Source organism: Pteronotus mesoamericanus, unplaced genomic scaffold, assembly GCF_021234165.1.
Source record: "Pteronotus mesoamericanus isolate MK-2021 breed Mesoamerican mustached bat unplaced genomic scaffold, CSHL_Meso_final contig_25, whole genome shotgun sequence".
In the NCBI taxonomy this organism is placed as follows: Eukaryota; Metazoa; Chordata; class Mammalia; order Chiroptera; family Mormoopidae; genus Pteronotus; species Pteronotus mesoamericanus.
In genome coordinates this window covers 24,482,817-24,497,431 of record NW_026555105.1, presented here as the reverse complement: position 1 = coordinate 24,497,431, position 14,615 = coordinate 24,482,817, and the positions used below count along the sequence as shown (strand labels likewise).

Genomic DNA, 14,615 nt, shown 5'->3' with positions numbered 1-14,615 from the left:
GTTCTTCCCTTACTGTCTTTTTAGGAAGCTAACCTTCACTTCCTACCTGGAAAGACTGCCATGAACCATGGGATCAAGCAAGGTACCAGACCATTTCTCCAAGGGGCTTTTGTTGGCTTCAAAAGTCAATCTCAGTTCCTTAAGACTTTATCGTAACCATCAGAGTCCCAGCATGCCTTATTCAGGCATGGCATTCCAGTCAAAGTCGGTTAATAAAATCACAGTTGGAAACTGTCTTTACATGTTCTGTTATGAAGGAATCAAATTCCTATTGGATTTATGCAAACAAACATATTGCCATAGGAAGAATAATAACCCATTAAGAGTGAATAAATTCCAGCTCTGGCTGGTGGGGCTTAGTGGATTGAGTGCTGGCCTTTAAACAAAAGGGCCGCTGGTTTAATTCCCAGTCAGGGCACATGCCTGGGTTGTGGGCCAGGTCCCCAGTAGGGGGCATGCAAGAGGCAACCACACATTGATGTTTCTCACTCTCCCTCCTTTCGTCTCTAAAAATAAAATCTTTAAAAGTGAAAAAATTCCAGAGGAATCAGGAGAACCAGTGTTGCTTATGAAAGCATACTTTACTAAGTGCTTTAAGAAACAAAATTTTCTCATGTCTGAAAAACATAATTAAAAATTAGCAATATTTTTCAACAAAAAGTTATAAAAGCCACAATTTTCTCCAGTTTATTATGTCCCATAATTAATTTCTCTTTATCCTGAATATCTGCAAGCACCTCTATAAATCCAGTCATTTCACAGACCTCCAGCAATCATCACTCAGTTCAAAGATCCGAAAATGCATTCTCAGAAGTATGCAGGTCAGAATCTTCTCATGAACCCCTCCCAAGACATAATGTATTTTTCCAAATGCATTAGAGCAAAACAATGACTGTAAATGACAAGACTTAAAATGACACGATTACAGAGTAGAATGCAGTTGACAATGGAATATGCTTTTCTGCAACAACATCTTAAGATAACTAAAAATACAAATGAAAGTACATCAGAACTTAATGTAATCTCTAGAACATAAATGTATGTGTATACAAATAGAACATGCTTATCATTTCTTTATTTGACAAAACTTTCCATGTACTTTAAGCATATTAAATAGGCCTAATTAGTTCCAAAACTCCTGTTACAAAAGTGGAAGAAAAGTCCTTGAGGTATTTCAGGGGTCCATTGGAATAAGTCAGTCATTTCTCAGTTTTAAAGTCTCTTAAAATTTAAACTTTGGGAAGGCTGTCACATAAACAAAAGACTATAACAAACTTTTGGTAAGAATACTTTTTTTTATAGTAATAACTTCAAAAGACATTACTTACACTTAAAACTGGTTTTCACATCAAATAATTTGTCCAGATCACACGATCCTGTTTAATTTATATAAGTATTTCTTTATTTAGGCCAATAAAATACTACACCCTAGTTGTAACATCCAGAGGCAGAAAACACATCACATGTAACTCACAAACATATCTTGTAAAGACCATATACATAAGGACTACACATAATTTGACTTACTAATTTAGGTAAAGAACAAGATGTTCTGATTTGCTCATCTTTTTGCTTTTCCCCTCCACACAATATTTCTGCAACTTTCCTAGACCTTTTTAACTCATCCAGAAATCAGAATAATCTACTTTTAACTTTATTCAAACATATTGCCATAATTTACACCTTTTATTATTAAAGCTATATATTTTTTCCTAACTTAGAAGTAATTAGCATTCTTTAGATTGACAAATTTATGAATACATTTCAGAAATCTTACCCCATTTACTAGACCTTTAGCAAAACGATTTTTAATTAGTCTAAAATTCAAACTAAGCCGCTCCTTTCCAAAACAAAAACAAAGTCTAAAACAAAGGCAAAATTTCAAGAAGAGATTCGGACTAGATTTAGAATCTCATCTCCTTATTTTTCTAACTTAAGCTCACCTTCTCTAACTGCCATACATTTGCTTCAGCTACTTTCTTTTCCCCCATGCAGGTCCCGTGCAAGGCCTGCGGGAATGTTGGGGGTGCCCCCTCAGTACTGGTGCACCACCTTGGGATGCCCCCTGGTATTTCCAGGGTTACCTCCTGGCTTCCCCCCACCCATCATGTTATCACATGCAGTCCACCCAACAGGGGCATTTTCTGGAATATCCTCTTGGTGATGCCAGTTGTAGCACAGGAGCCCCAACCAGGGAGCTGCATAAGTGTTCATGATACTCCCGAAAAGACCCACCTGGTGGACTAGCTGATGTGGACATGCCGTTGTAGGGGAGTGCACTGATGGCGGCAGGTTGGCGCGAGAGAGACTGCACCTCCTCCAGTCTGTGGCTCATTATAAGGGGTCCCAGACAAAGGAGGCACATGTCCTACACGTGACTCTATATTACCTCAGTGTGTAAAGGTCAGGAAGCAGTCACTGGACAAGAGGCTGCCACCAAAAGGAGATGAGGGAGCTATAGTCCATTCCCAAAATAATACACATTCTTTCAGGCCAGTGGCCACCTGACCAGCCCTCAGTCCTGGGATAGGGAAGGGGCATGTCCGTTGACCCACACTATGTTGATGTGAGTTGTAATACACACTAGCTTTTTTCCTTCTTGTGCTTTGTCAATTGGAAGCAGGATTATGCTAGATTTCTGAAATGATTGACAAGATTTTTGTCCTTTTTCAGTGCTTTAGAACTGTCCAAATAGCATAGGAAGTAACTGTTCTCTAAGACTTGGAAATGTTTGCTTGGGAAGCCACCTGGACCCTGTGTGGTTTGAACGGAAAGCCTCTATGCCTCACAGCCTTGGGAGGTTTAAGAGCACCGTTGGATGAATTTATCAAATTTATCAATTTTGTTGCTTATTTCCTAGCTAATTTGTCTCTTTAATTTCTTTTTACTTTTGCCCTGGCTGTGTAGCTCAGTTGGCTAGAGCATCATCCTGATATAGCAAGGTTGCAGGCAACCAGTGAATGCATAAATAAGTGGAACAACAAATCGATGTTTCTGTCTCAAATCAATTAAAAAATTTTTCTTTTCACTTTCTTTAGGGTATTTTGTTGTGTATTCTTTCTGTTTAATTCTAAGTATATTTTACAGTTTCAATTCCACCTTTGACCCAACAGTTGTTACTTGGGAGAAGGGCTTAAAATCATGTCGTTAGGCTGTATTGGTTGATAATTTTTTTTCTTTTTGGCATTATGGTCAGACAATGAGAAATACAAATATTCCTTTATTTTGGAGCTGAAATTTTCATTTGGCATGAAGGTCACTTTCCACAAATGCTCTTTAGTCATTGAAAACAGCTCTGTTTTCTATAAGGTGCAAAGTTTGATACCTATTATGTTCACCATATTCATTAATTGGTCAGATTCTCTGATGGATGTAAAATAAAATTAACATGGAGATCAAGTCCGTGCTCATACCCTTCTTGCTCCTCATGTCATTGGAGACAGGTATATTTATGAACTGTTGGTCATTTCTTTTATATTGCCAACCATTATGGTCCTTATTTCAATGAAATATAATGTTCAGAACATAAAAATTGACTTATTTCGGTTGCGAATTTGTACTTTTAGTAATATAAAATGACCATCTTTTCCCCATCTCATACTTTCTGGCAGGAATTCATTTTGTCTGACACTGAAAAAATAATAGTAAAGCAGTGTTAATGTTGCTTTAGCTTTTATTTAATGATTTTGTGGAGGGAGAGAAAGAAACATTGTTTGTCATTCCCCTTATTTATGTATTCCTTGGTTGCTGCTCCTTTTATGTGCCCTGACAGGGTGGTTGAACCTGCAGCCGTGGAGTATCGGGACAGGTCCCTAAGCAGCTGAGCTACCTGGCCAGGGCATGTTGCTTTATGTTTATTTCACGTTGTGAAAAGTTGGCCTTTGGGTATTTATTTTTTGATACATCTGAGAATATTTTTAATAAAATGAACTAATTTACAAGTTTATTTTATTCTGTAGTTTTTTAAATTCTAATAGTGGTTTTCTTTAAGTAAAAAACATTTTTTTTTTATTATTAACTTCTTGTTTTAAGTTAAAAAAAAAATCAAAAGCTGTTTCTCCTGTTGTGAGTACTAAGATCTAATGATGTTTTTTCATTCTTATCTATTTGGGAGAAAGGCTTTAGCATCTTATTCCCTGTCTTCAATCTTTATTAATGTATTCTTTCTTGATCTGCCTTATTTTGAATTATCAATTTTCCATTACATAGCATATGCTTACAGAATAGTTTGACACATGCATTCAGTTTTATAACTAGGTTAGGTTCCATATTTAATTTTGTCCTGATCTTGGGGGTTTTAGGTAGCATACATTATTTTTAGCTTTGTATATTAGTAGCCCTTCTGAATCTTGCCTCTTGTGTGGTTGGAATAAGGCCTCAGTCCCACCCCGCCCCCCCTCCTTTTTCTTTCTCAGCCCGTGCATATCTGACATTGCAGTTTTTGGCTTTCCCACATGAAGGCCAACTTGTCTGGGTATAAAATTTTTGGGGAAAACCTTTTTCTCAGTTCTCTATAGATCAACATTTTCTGTTGACTTCTGGCATTTAATTCTGCCTTGGAAAATCCTGGGGCTCATCTTAACTATCGCTGCTATTTAAGTAAACCAGACATTATATCCTTTTCCCTGAGTATTTCTATGACTTTTTTCATGACTATAACTATTTTCAATAGTTAAATTATTTTGCCAGGATATATCCAATTACAGGTTTATCCTCTGGTTTTGTGTGAATCTGATGTGCCCCTGTAATCTCTATACTTAGATTTTTCTTAATCTCTGAATAGTTTTTTTTTTTATTCTATGCCTTTGTATCTTTGTGTTCCATTTGTTCTTTATAACAAAGTTTTATTGAAATATAATTCATATACCATAAAGTTCTCCCATTTAAGGTGTGCAGTTCAGTGGCTTCTAGTAAACAGACTTGTGCAAACATCGCCATGATCAAGTTTTAGAACATTTTCTTTGTCCCATAGAGAAATTACAGACCATTAACAGTCACTCCCCATGCCAGTCCCCCATTTCCACCCCAGCCCCAGGCCAACACTAATCTGCTCTTTGTCTCTATAGATTTGCCTATTCTGGGCATTTTATAATATAGATGTACTCATACAACATGATTGGCTTCTTGCTTGTTTGTCTGTTTAAGTCTAGTTAAGAAACACCGATTATTCATATCTTGGCTTTGCTTTTTGCTTTTTTCCCCTCCAGGGTTCTCATCTCTGAACTGGTACTGCCTTTCTGGCAGTACTGGAGTTTCTCAAGCTTTTCCTCTACCTTTCAGCTCTCTTCTGTTTTCTGTAGTTTTACTTCTCTTTATTGCTTCTAAGTTTGTTTCCTTTCAATTAATTTTTCCCCACCCCAGTTTATTGTCTCTTGGTTTCGGTCCCATTTTCTTTATCTAATTGTCTGATATTGTTTCCTTTAAAAAAAAAACAACAAACAATTGTTTTGTTATTTATTCTTTTCTCCTTTGTTCTAAATTGAAATTATCTTTTCATTTCTGCAGTAGAACCTTTCTTAGGTTAGTGATTTTGCAGAACATCTTCAGTATAGTTTTAGTGTTCAGAATATAGAAGCTCAGAAGTTTTTTTCATAGGCTACATGCTGGGTTTTTCCTCTCAGCTCCCTTAGGAACAAGGGGTGTTCTGGTCTGCCTGGGCATGTTGGCCCTATGGGTTGGGTGTGTCATGTGTGACCTGTGTTTGGGGCACTTGTGAATCTCCTCCCTGCACAGTTAAAGCACTTGGCTTTCAGCCTTCTCTCCAGCTTCTCCTCCAGTCAAGTCGCATCTTCCTGTTTATGCTCACTGCTGATTTCCTTAAGTTTATTCATGAATAAATAACACTTAGAGCTCCCTGTCTCTTGGAGTTGTCCTGGTTCTTCTTCTGCCTTTATTTCCTGCGACCTCATCTTCCAAGATATGCATTGCTGCTGGTAGGTGCCTCTTCTGCCTGGCTGTTCCTCATTGATCCTTGTCCCTGTCTGGATTTGGAAGTGCGCTCTGATGTTGGGGAGATAGCGACAGGGATTTGTCCTCAGAGCACATCCCAAGGGGCAGAGATGCCCTCTCCCAGGTTTCTGGCAGGCTTTGGCCTTGAGTCAGGACCAGAAAGGGCAAAAGTCTGACTGCAGATGTGGCTTCTTCCCTCTTACTGCTACTAGATTGTCAGTGTGTGTTTGCCTTTCTCTGTGCCTACATGGGCACTTGCCCTTTTCATTGGGGCCTCTGTCGCTGGTACCTGTATACCAGATGCCATGTCCAATTGGGATTTCAGTGATTTGTTGGCATTTCCTGTCATGTAATAGATCTCATACCTTGAGATTTATTTTTAATCTCTGGAAGCCTTTGAGCTTTGAGCTTTGCAAACACTTGTCTTTGGGCCGCCAATTGGGGAAATGAAAAATTATCACGGAGTAAAATTAATCCCCCTTTTCACTGAAGCTGAAACCAGTGTGGGTGGACTTGTTTGTCTGAACAGAAGGATTTGGAAAGATAGGTTTTAATTTCCCTTATTTGTGTGAGTTTGAGAAATGTAATCCCAGCAGTTGTTTGGTTTCCACAATAGAATATCCAGCTTGCCCGTAGAGACGTAGCTAGAGGCATGCAGTAACCATTTGTAACCAGGTGGTGGCTGTTGTGTAACACAAATAGATAACATTTCTGACTGGCGTGGTTATACAATTTTGGCAAGCCTGTGGGTTATAAAAGCTGAAATTCCTTCAGCACCTGAAGTGTCTCATGCTGAACGTTACAAAGATCCTAGCCTCGCACAGACGCCAGCACAACATTAATGGGTAGGGTGCTGATTAAAGAATATTTTCATGGATAGGGTATGATTTTGCTCTGCAGGTAAGACCATTTCTTGGTACTTAAGCCCTGCTTTGGGGAATTAGTGTTTTTTTGTCTGTTTCTGTGTGTGCATCTGTGACAATGTGTGCTCCTGTCCAGGACCATGTGTCTGTTTTTTTGCAAATATGTGGTTATATGTGTGTGTGTCTGTGAGGTGGGTAAGGAGCCTCTGGCTCAGGTTTGCCCAGCTGGGTTAGCAGAAAATTTCCAGTCTTTCTTGGTGCTGTCAGATGTTATTTAAATATTAATAACTGAACTTTAACGTTTATTCACCTCTTAGAAAGCCATGCCCCTCATTAAATATGGGAGAAAGAGTGATGATTAACACCTGACCTACAACAGTTAAAAATGTCAAAATCAGTGGTTTTCAGGTGCTCATTTACCTTGTTTTCAGCGTGAGGTCCAGTTCTGGGACTTCCAATGTTTGGTGTTCTTGTTTATGTTTTGTTTTATGCAAAATTTTAAGGGTTGGAGGAAAAGCAGGAAGGAACATAGATTAAACAGACTTGATGGAGAGCCTGAAGTCTCTTATAGCTGAATACTACTATTTTTAATCCTTTTAAGGTTTTGGGATTATAAAAATGTCAGGTTCACACAGCAAAAAAAGCAATACATCTGTGGCACAGGACTTTTAAGTTGCCATAGGGCCAACATGCCCAGGCAGACCAGGACACCCCTTGTTCCTAAGGGAGCTGAGAGGAAAAACCCAGCATGTAGCCTATGAAAAAAACTTCTGAGCTTCTATATTCTGAACACTAAAACTATACTGAAGATGTTCTGCAGTCTCTGTATTGGATGGATACATAGATGTGTGGGTATATTTATATGTACACATATATACAATTTGTGTACACATATGTGCATATACACAAATTATATATACACATATGTACATATATAAATTAAGAGGAACGTGCTTCTTTGCAGGAAAAAATATGTATAACATTCAGGTGTGGGAAGTGTAGTGACAGGGAAAAGATTATTTTGATCACTGTATTTGGTGTTAATCTGGAGAATAATTACACTGTTATAGCCCCAAGTAATGGCAGTGCACTCTTTTCCATCAGGTAATCCAGCAGGGTAGGTGAAATTTCAGTACTCCCCTTTCCTTATCTTGGGAGAGTTGGCAAGGAGGAGATGGAACTCTTGGTAGACTAGACTAGCGGGCAGTGAGGTTGGGGAGAAAAAGGATGTTGCAGAACAGATTTGCAAATGGAATTTCTTCCAGGCGATAGATAGCAGGTGGTTGGAGAATTAAGTAAATGTGCCAAAGTCCAGCAAAACTGAGCAGATGTATTGGGTAGTTAGGAAAAAAAGGGAAAGATGGAGCTAGACCTCTCCCTGCAGGGGACAGAAAGAAGTTTGGCTTTGGCACTTGGGGCAGAGGAAAGGATGAGAACATGCTAAAGAGAAATGGTATGGTCTGAATAATAATTCAGAAAGAGGGCTGATAGTACATTGAACTTGAGATGTGGAATGAGCGATTATTTGAAAGGATTTTCCCCAGCACATGGACGGCAGTGGCAACAGTAGCTCGAGGTGACCAAGGAGCCATCAGCCCTGCTGATAGGAGGGTGGAGCTGGGGCAGTACAGAGGGGAGCTCAGGTTAGCAGGGCACAGCCACCTTCTGGAAGTTACCGTAGCACCCAAGGCTGTCCTTGTCCTGGAAAGGGGGAGGGGGCATCAAATACCAAGGGTCATTGGTGATATGGAAGAGGAGAAAGCTTGTTTCTTTCCATTCCCTGACAGTAAATGGGGACTTCCCTTGGCTTCCTCCAGCATGACCTTTAGACTTGACCCTCAGTCCTTATCTGGCTGCTCATCTTCAGACTCTGGTTCTGCTGGTGTTGTAAGGGAACAAGAGCAGATTCCACGCTCTCAAAATAATTGCTATGTTTGCCACTTGTTCTTGGGTTTTGTCCAAGAGTAAATCAGCCTTTCTGTCTCCACAGTGTTCTAAACCATGGAGATAATAACCACCCTTCCCATAATTTTGATAAGGGTTACATGAAGTCATGTTTGTATCTTGACTATGATAGGCAGTTTTTATGTTGTCATTAAAGTTCCATATAAAATAAGCTTTTCAGTGGCCTCTGTAATAACTGATCAGTACATTAAAAATAGTGCTTAAATGAAAAAAAAAATCATTTGCACAAAAAGTGATGTCACAGTAGAAATAAATTCAGTAAAACACAACTTGATTCTGCTTGAGTTTTCTCAAATATACCTTTATATTTTAATCTGGCCTATAGGCTAGGCCTTTTGCATCACTACTTCTCCCTCGCCCCTCTCGTGTCCCAGCCACATGATTTCCTTTAATAAATCTGGAGAACGGGGTTTAGGTTTCGTTTCAGCTATTATATGACTAACTGGCCCAAGGGAAAAATGTTTAGGTTTCCTCCAAATATTTGAATGTCTTTTCTGTGATGGACACCGTTCCTTTCTTATTCTACACCTGCCTGGTTGGGGAGCTGGACAAAGAAGCTATGAGCCATGGAAACATGGAAGAATGGCAGTTAACCCAGGAATGCTTCTAGGAGGAGGAGGCTTCTGGAGCTAAGAACCAGACACTGCAGGTCCATGTGGTCCCAGTGGATGGTACCTGGGGCAAGAGAGACATGATGAGGATGATGAGTCTTAAGGTATTGTCATAATTTTATTTAAGTAAAGTTTGGGGAAGAAATTTCTACTGGATGATACCAAATTCAGCATCTCCTACCTACAACAAATGAGAAAAACTAAGATCACTGGTGACTTTGTATTTTAAAGTCCCCAAACCAACAAGATGTCAGCTGCTTTAAAAATGTTCTTTTTTAATTTACGGACTTTTAGAGGAGAAGGGAGGGAGAAAGAGAGTGAGAGAAACATTAATGTGAGTACATCAGTCGGTTGCCTCTCGCATGCCCTCACTGGGGACCTGGCCTGCAATCCAGACATGTGCCCTGTCTGTGAATGGAACCAATGACCTTTAGGTTTGCAGGCTGGCACTCAGTCCACTGAGCCACACCAGCCAGGGCAGTGTCAGCTACTTTCACCTTTTACTGTACACTTGACTATCTTTCTCCTAACTGTGTAGTCGATGAGTCTTCTCATCTACATAAATTGGCCATTGCTTTTCATTACTTAGCCTGTTTGTAAAGTGACATCAGTAAACAACCTTTTGGCTGGATTTAAGTGCTTCTTTAGAATTTAGAGTTTAGTTTGGGAATAGAGTTTATTCTGTACCAAGGGCTTTTAGGACCAAGTCTAGAAGAAACTGAAGAGGTCTTCTGTAGGCAGGGTGTGTGTATTCTTTAACATTTGTTTTATCACCTGTGCATTTCATCTTGTGCACTATAAAATATTTACTTTTAATTAGGAATTATCATCCCCACCCACCTCACCCCATGGATGGTTCAGTAATATTTGCCATGTCTATCCCGCAACTGTGTGTCTTCTCTGGCCCATGGTTGAGGTCCCTGACTCCATTTTTAGGTGATTCTTAAGTAGCACAGCATTATTTGCCCACGAGCCCTTCTTTTTCCACCTTCAGAGCAGGGTTGTTGCTATAGGGCAAGTGAGTCTTAGTGACAGGAACCACTGATTCTTCTTGTATTTGCATTAGTTTTCTAGGTAGTATTCATTTAGTGCCATCTATTTGGGGTAAATGTGTATCATTAACATTTACTGAGTATTTACTCTGTGCTAAGAGCTGGGAATATACAGATGAATTATACACAGGGGGACTCTACCCTTCAGGAGGACTCTTAGTGATCAATTCATTCAGCTGTTGAGTGCTTTGGACTAGGAAATACTAGGTGCTGATGATGGAAGGGCACGTTTTCTTAGGATTAGGTTATGCTTCCAAGAAACACAGAAGGTCTTGACATTTAATTCAGGAGCAGCTCATCCCTTAAATTCCTCTTTAACTAGACCCATCACACTTCCAAGTCAGGTGAGCCCTGGGGGTGTGGTCTCTAAAGGACTGTTCCTCTGGGGTTCTCAGTGGGCGGTTATTGAGATGGAACTTGCCGCCAACCCTAGGTTCCCCTTCAGAATCCAGGTTTTATCTGGCTTTTATTTTTTAATTTTCTTCCTCTTAAGAGAGAATGAGTCCACAAACCAAGACAGTGACAGAAGGATGACACAGTTTATGGGGTACAAAGGAGGTTTTCCTGATTGCAGTCATTGAGGTGGTTTCGTTCGGGGCTCTATAAATTTTATTTTTTTAATCCTCATTCGAGGATATGTTTTATTGATTTGAGAAAGGAAGGGAGGGAGAAAGAGACAAACATCTCTGTGAGAGAGAAACACCAATTGGTTGCCTCCAGCAGGTAGCCTGATTGGAGATTGAACCTAAAACCTTTTGGTTTATGGAGATGACCCTGTAACCAACTGAACCACCCAGTCAGGGTGGGACTTGATAGATTTTCAAGAAAGCCACCCTGAGGCCATGATTCTGGATACTCATTCCATTGTTGCAGAGAGGGGATAGTATAATGTTTATTTTGTTATTAGTGTCAATTACCTTTTACTACTTTGGCAAGTAGTAGTAGTAGTAGTAGTAGTAGTAGTAGTAGTCGTCGGCTGAAACACTCAATTTGGGTATGTGTCCTGAGCAGGAATTGAACCTGTGACCTGTTGGTCTATGGGACAATGCTCCAACCAACTGAGCCACATTGGCCAGGGCCACTTTGGCAAATTATTTTATGGGTAGGTTAGTTTAAGCTCAGCAAATAACCTGATTTAGATTGGATACTTGGAATATGCCTCTTATATCATTGGGCAGAACATTAGTTAAAGTGACTTTTAGGCTTCATTTGACTGACCCATAGTACAAAGCATTTTACCTTGAAACTGGGTTACCCTTGTGAGATGTCCTCTGAAGCCGTTTTTGTTTTGTTAAATTTTATTATTTTAAAAATTCTGGTTGAGATCCACTAAACCAAGTTTATGGCTCACTAGTGGTCAGTGACATGCAGTTTGAAAAACAAGAACAAGTTCTTGAGAGTGTTTTGGAAAAGGCTGGAGGAGGGTGGGGTGTTTTTTTTTCTTCTAGTTACATAGTATAAGCATAACCGCCATCACAAGATCAAACAATAGCTATGCCTTAGAAGTTCATTCATTGCTACTGAAATGGAATAATGATAGAGCTAGGATCACTGTCATAGGCTAAACTCCCTAAAACAGGACCCAATGTATTGGGTTGGCCAAGAAGTCCAAATGTTTTTTTTCTGTAAAATAAAAGACACATTTTTCATTTTCACCAATAACTCTATTGGTTTGGGTATTTTGAGTATGTTGGCTATCTCCTGCTATTGGCTTCTAGTGGGTAGAGGCCAGGGATGCTGCTAAACATCTTCCAGTGCATGAGACAGCCCCATAGCAAAGAACTTTTCTTGAAATAATGAAGCATAATATGTCAAAAATGTTGCATATCTTCTTCATCTTCAGTATCAAAATGGCTGCACAAAAATTCACCAATTCTGATAAGTTTTTTAAATACATGCTCAGCCCTGGCTGGTGTGGCTCAGTGGATTGAGTGCCTGCTTGCGAACCAAAGAGTTGCAGCTTCAATTCCCAGTCTAGGGCACAAGCCTGGGTTGCAAGCCAGGTCCCCAGTAGGGGGTGCACAAGAGGCAACCACACATTGGTGTTTCTCTCACACTCTTTCTCTCTTCTTTCCCCTCTCTCTAAAAATAAAATTTTTAAATGCATGCTCATATGACAGCTGTCACAGTACAATATAAAAATTATTATAAATGCAGTTAAAGACAACTAAGCATTATTAGAGCCATTATATGGAAAAAACTAAATGAACTTTTTGGACAACCTAATATTAGGCAGTCATTTAAGTAAGTACATTTTAAAGGAAGTAGATCATATACAAATTGCAGATATTTGTTCCAGTAGTCTTTTTTTTGGCATGAGGTTGAAAGCATTTAGGTCAAATGTTAGCATTGAACAGGATTTAATGGAGCAGCCAAAGTTCAACTATAATCTCCTAATGATGGGATTTAAGCAGAGAGCCACAAATTGGCTTTTAAAATGTGCATTATCATTGAACCTGACCGCTCTGAAAGCTCTTGTTTGGGTCTTGGTAAGGACCGAACTACCATTTGGCAAGTAGAGGTTGTGAGTTTCTTTATCCTGAAGTCTTCCTTCTCAGTCATACTCTCATCTGTCTCAGTAAATTTATAGAAGCAGTGAAAATAGTTTAGCTGTCTCTTACCCCCAGGATATAGGTGTGGGTGATCTAAGGACCACCAGCATTAGAACACTTGTTAACTATGTAGGTTTCCTGGGTTCCAACACAGGCCCATGGAATCAGACTGTGGGGGAGGGGATATTTTTTAAAATTCCTTTTTTTCCTTCAAAAATTGATTTAAGTATATTTTATATACAGTAAGTGGATACACATACAAATGGAGCCATCAGAATCACAACCATGATACCAACAGGTCTTTCACTATAAAGATTCTTTCTCTGCCTTCGGAGGCCCTCCCTTCCTTCCCTCAGTCACCACTACTCTGCTTCCTGTCTGTAGCTTAAGGAATCAAGCCTTGTGACTGGCATCTTTCAACATAACATTTGTGTGATTCCTCCATGTTATGTACATCTGTACTTGCTTCTTTTTTATTACTGAGTATTTTTCATGTGGACCCAACATGTTTTGTATATCCATTCACTCATTAATGAACCTTTGGATATTTTGAGTGTTGGGCTGTTATAATAAAGATAACTTTGAACATTTGACTACAAGTATTTGTGTGGAAGACATCTACATTTTGAATAAGCTTCGCAAGTGAGCCTTAGGCATATGAACCACTGATTCTTATGGTCTCTAGTCTTTTCTTATTCTTCTTGCAAAATTTGCATTGATGTTTTCTATGTAGTATTCATTTAATGCCATCTATTTGGGGTAATGTGTATCTTATTAACATTTCCTATCCTATGCTAAGAGCTGGGAATATAAAGATGAATTGTACTCAGGGGGCCTCTACCCTTTGGGAGGACTCTTAGTGATTAATTCATTCAGTTGAGTGCTTAGGACTAGGGACTATTAGATGCTGATGATGGGAAGGAACTTTTTTTTAGGATTAGGTTATGCTTCCAAGAAACAAACAAGTGTTGGCATTTAATTCAGGAGCAGCTCAGCCCTTAATTCCTCTTTAACTAGGCCCATCATACTTCCAAATCAGGTAGCCATGGTCAGCCACAGTGGGGGAGTTGACACATTTCTGGACAGGGGACAAATGGTCAGACAGAAAACTTTATTTTGATCACTGGCTGAATAGCTGATGAAATAAGTGGTAATTAAAAGCTGTTATTCTGCATTTGTGTATGATTATTGGTGGCTGGAGAGCTGGTGGCTTAGTTTAGGGAACTGAAAGTTTGTTAAAGATCTGAGTATTTTACTTTTCTGCTTACAGCAGAATTTCCCAAATAGCTGTTTTTCACTCTGCCAGGCTTACATTTATTTAGAGGTTGTCTTCTTCTTCCTCGTCGTCCTCCTCCTCCTCCTCTTCTTCCTCCTCCTCCTCCTCCTCTTCTTCCTCTTCCTCCTCCCCCTCCTCCTCCTTCTTTCTTTCTTTCTTTTTTTAAAGACGGCAGTGATTTCCTGCTTGCTCTAAGGTAGTGATTTTTAACCATGTCTACTGGAGAGCTTTAAAATGTGCTGAGGCTACAGAGACCTATTCTGTCAGACAGTCTGGGTGGGGACCTAAGCAGTGGTATTTTTAAAGTTCTTAGGTGGTTTCAACATGGAAGCAAAATTGAAGGCCAC

The 14,615-nt window shown here is 39.5% G+C and overlaps 1 protein-coding gene across 4 annotated transcripts in view; it reads left to right on the top strand.

The window, feature by feature from the left end:
- Positions 1 to 14,615, top strand: part of SLC23A2 (solute carrier family 23 member 2) — a 124,570-nt gene that overhangs the window by 29,948 nt on the left and 80,007 nt on the right. Inside the window, exon 1 of one of the 4 annotated variants that reach the window (XM_054574002.1) lies at positions 6,752 to 6,849. The exons of the other annotated variants lie outside the window; for them this stretch is intronic. The gene's annotated coding sequence lies outside the window, so the exon portion shown is untranslated. Of the gene's footprint in view, positions 1 to 6,751; positions 6,850 to 14,615 lie in introns of those variants that run through there. 4 annotated transcript variants of the gene reach the window in all.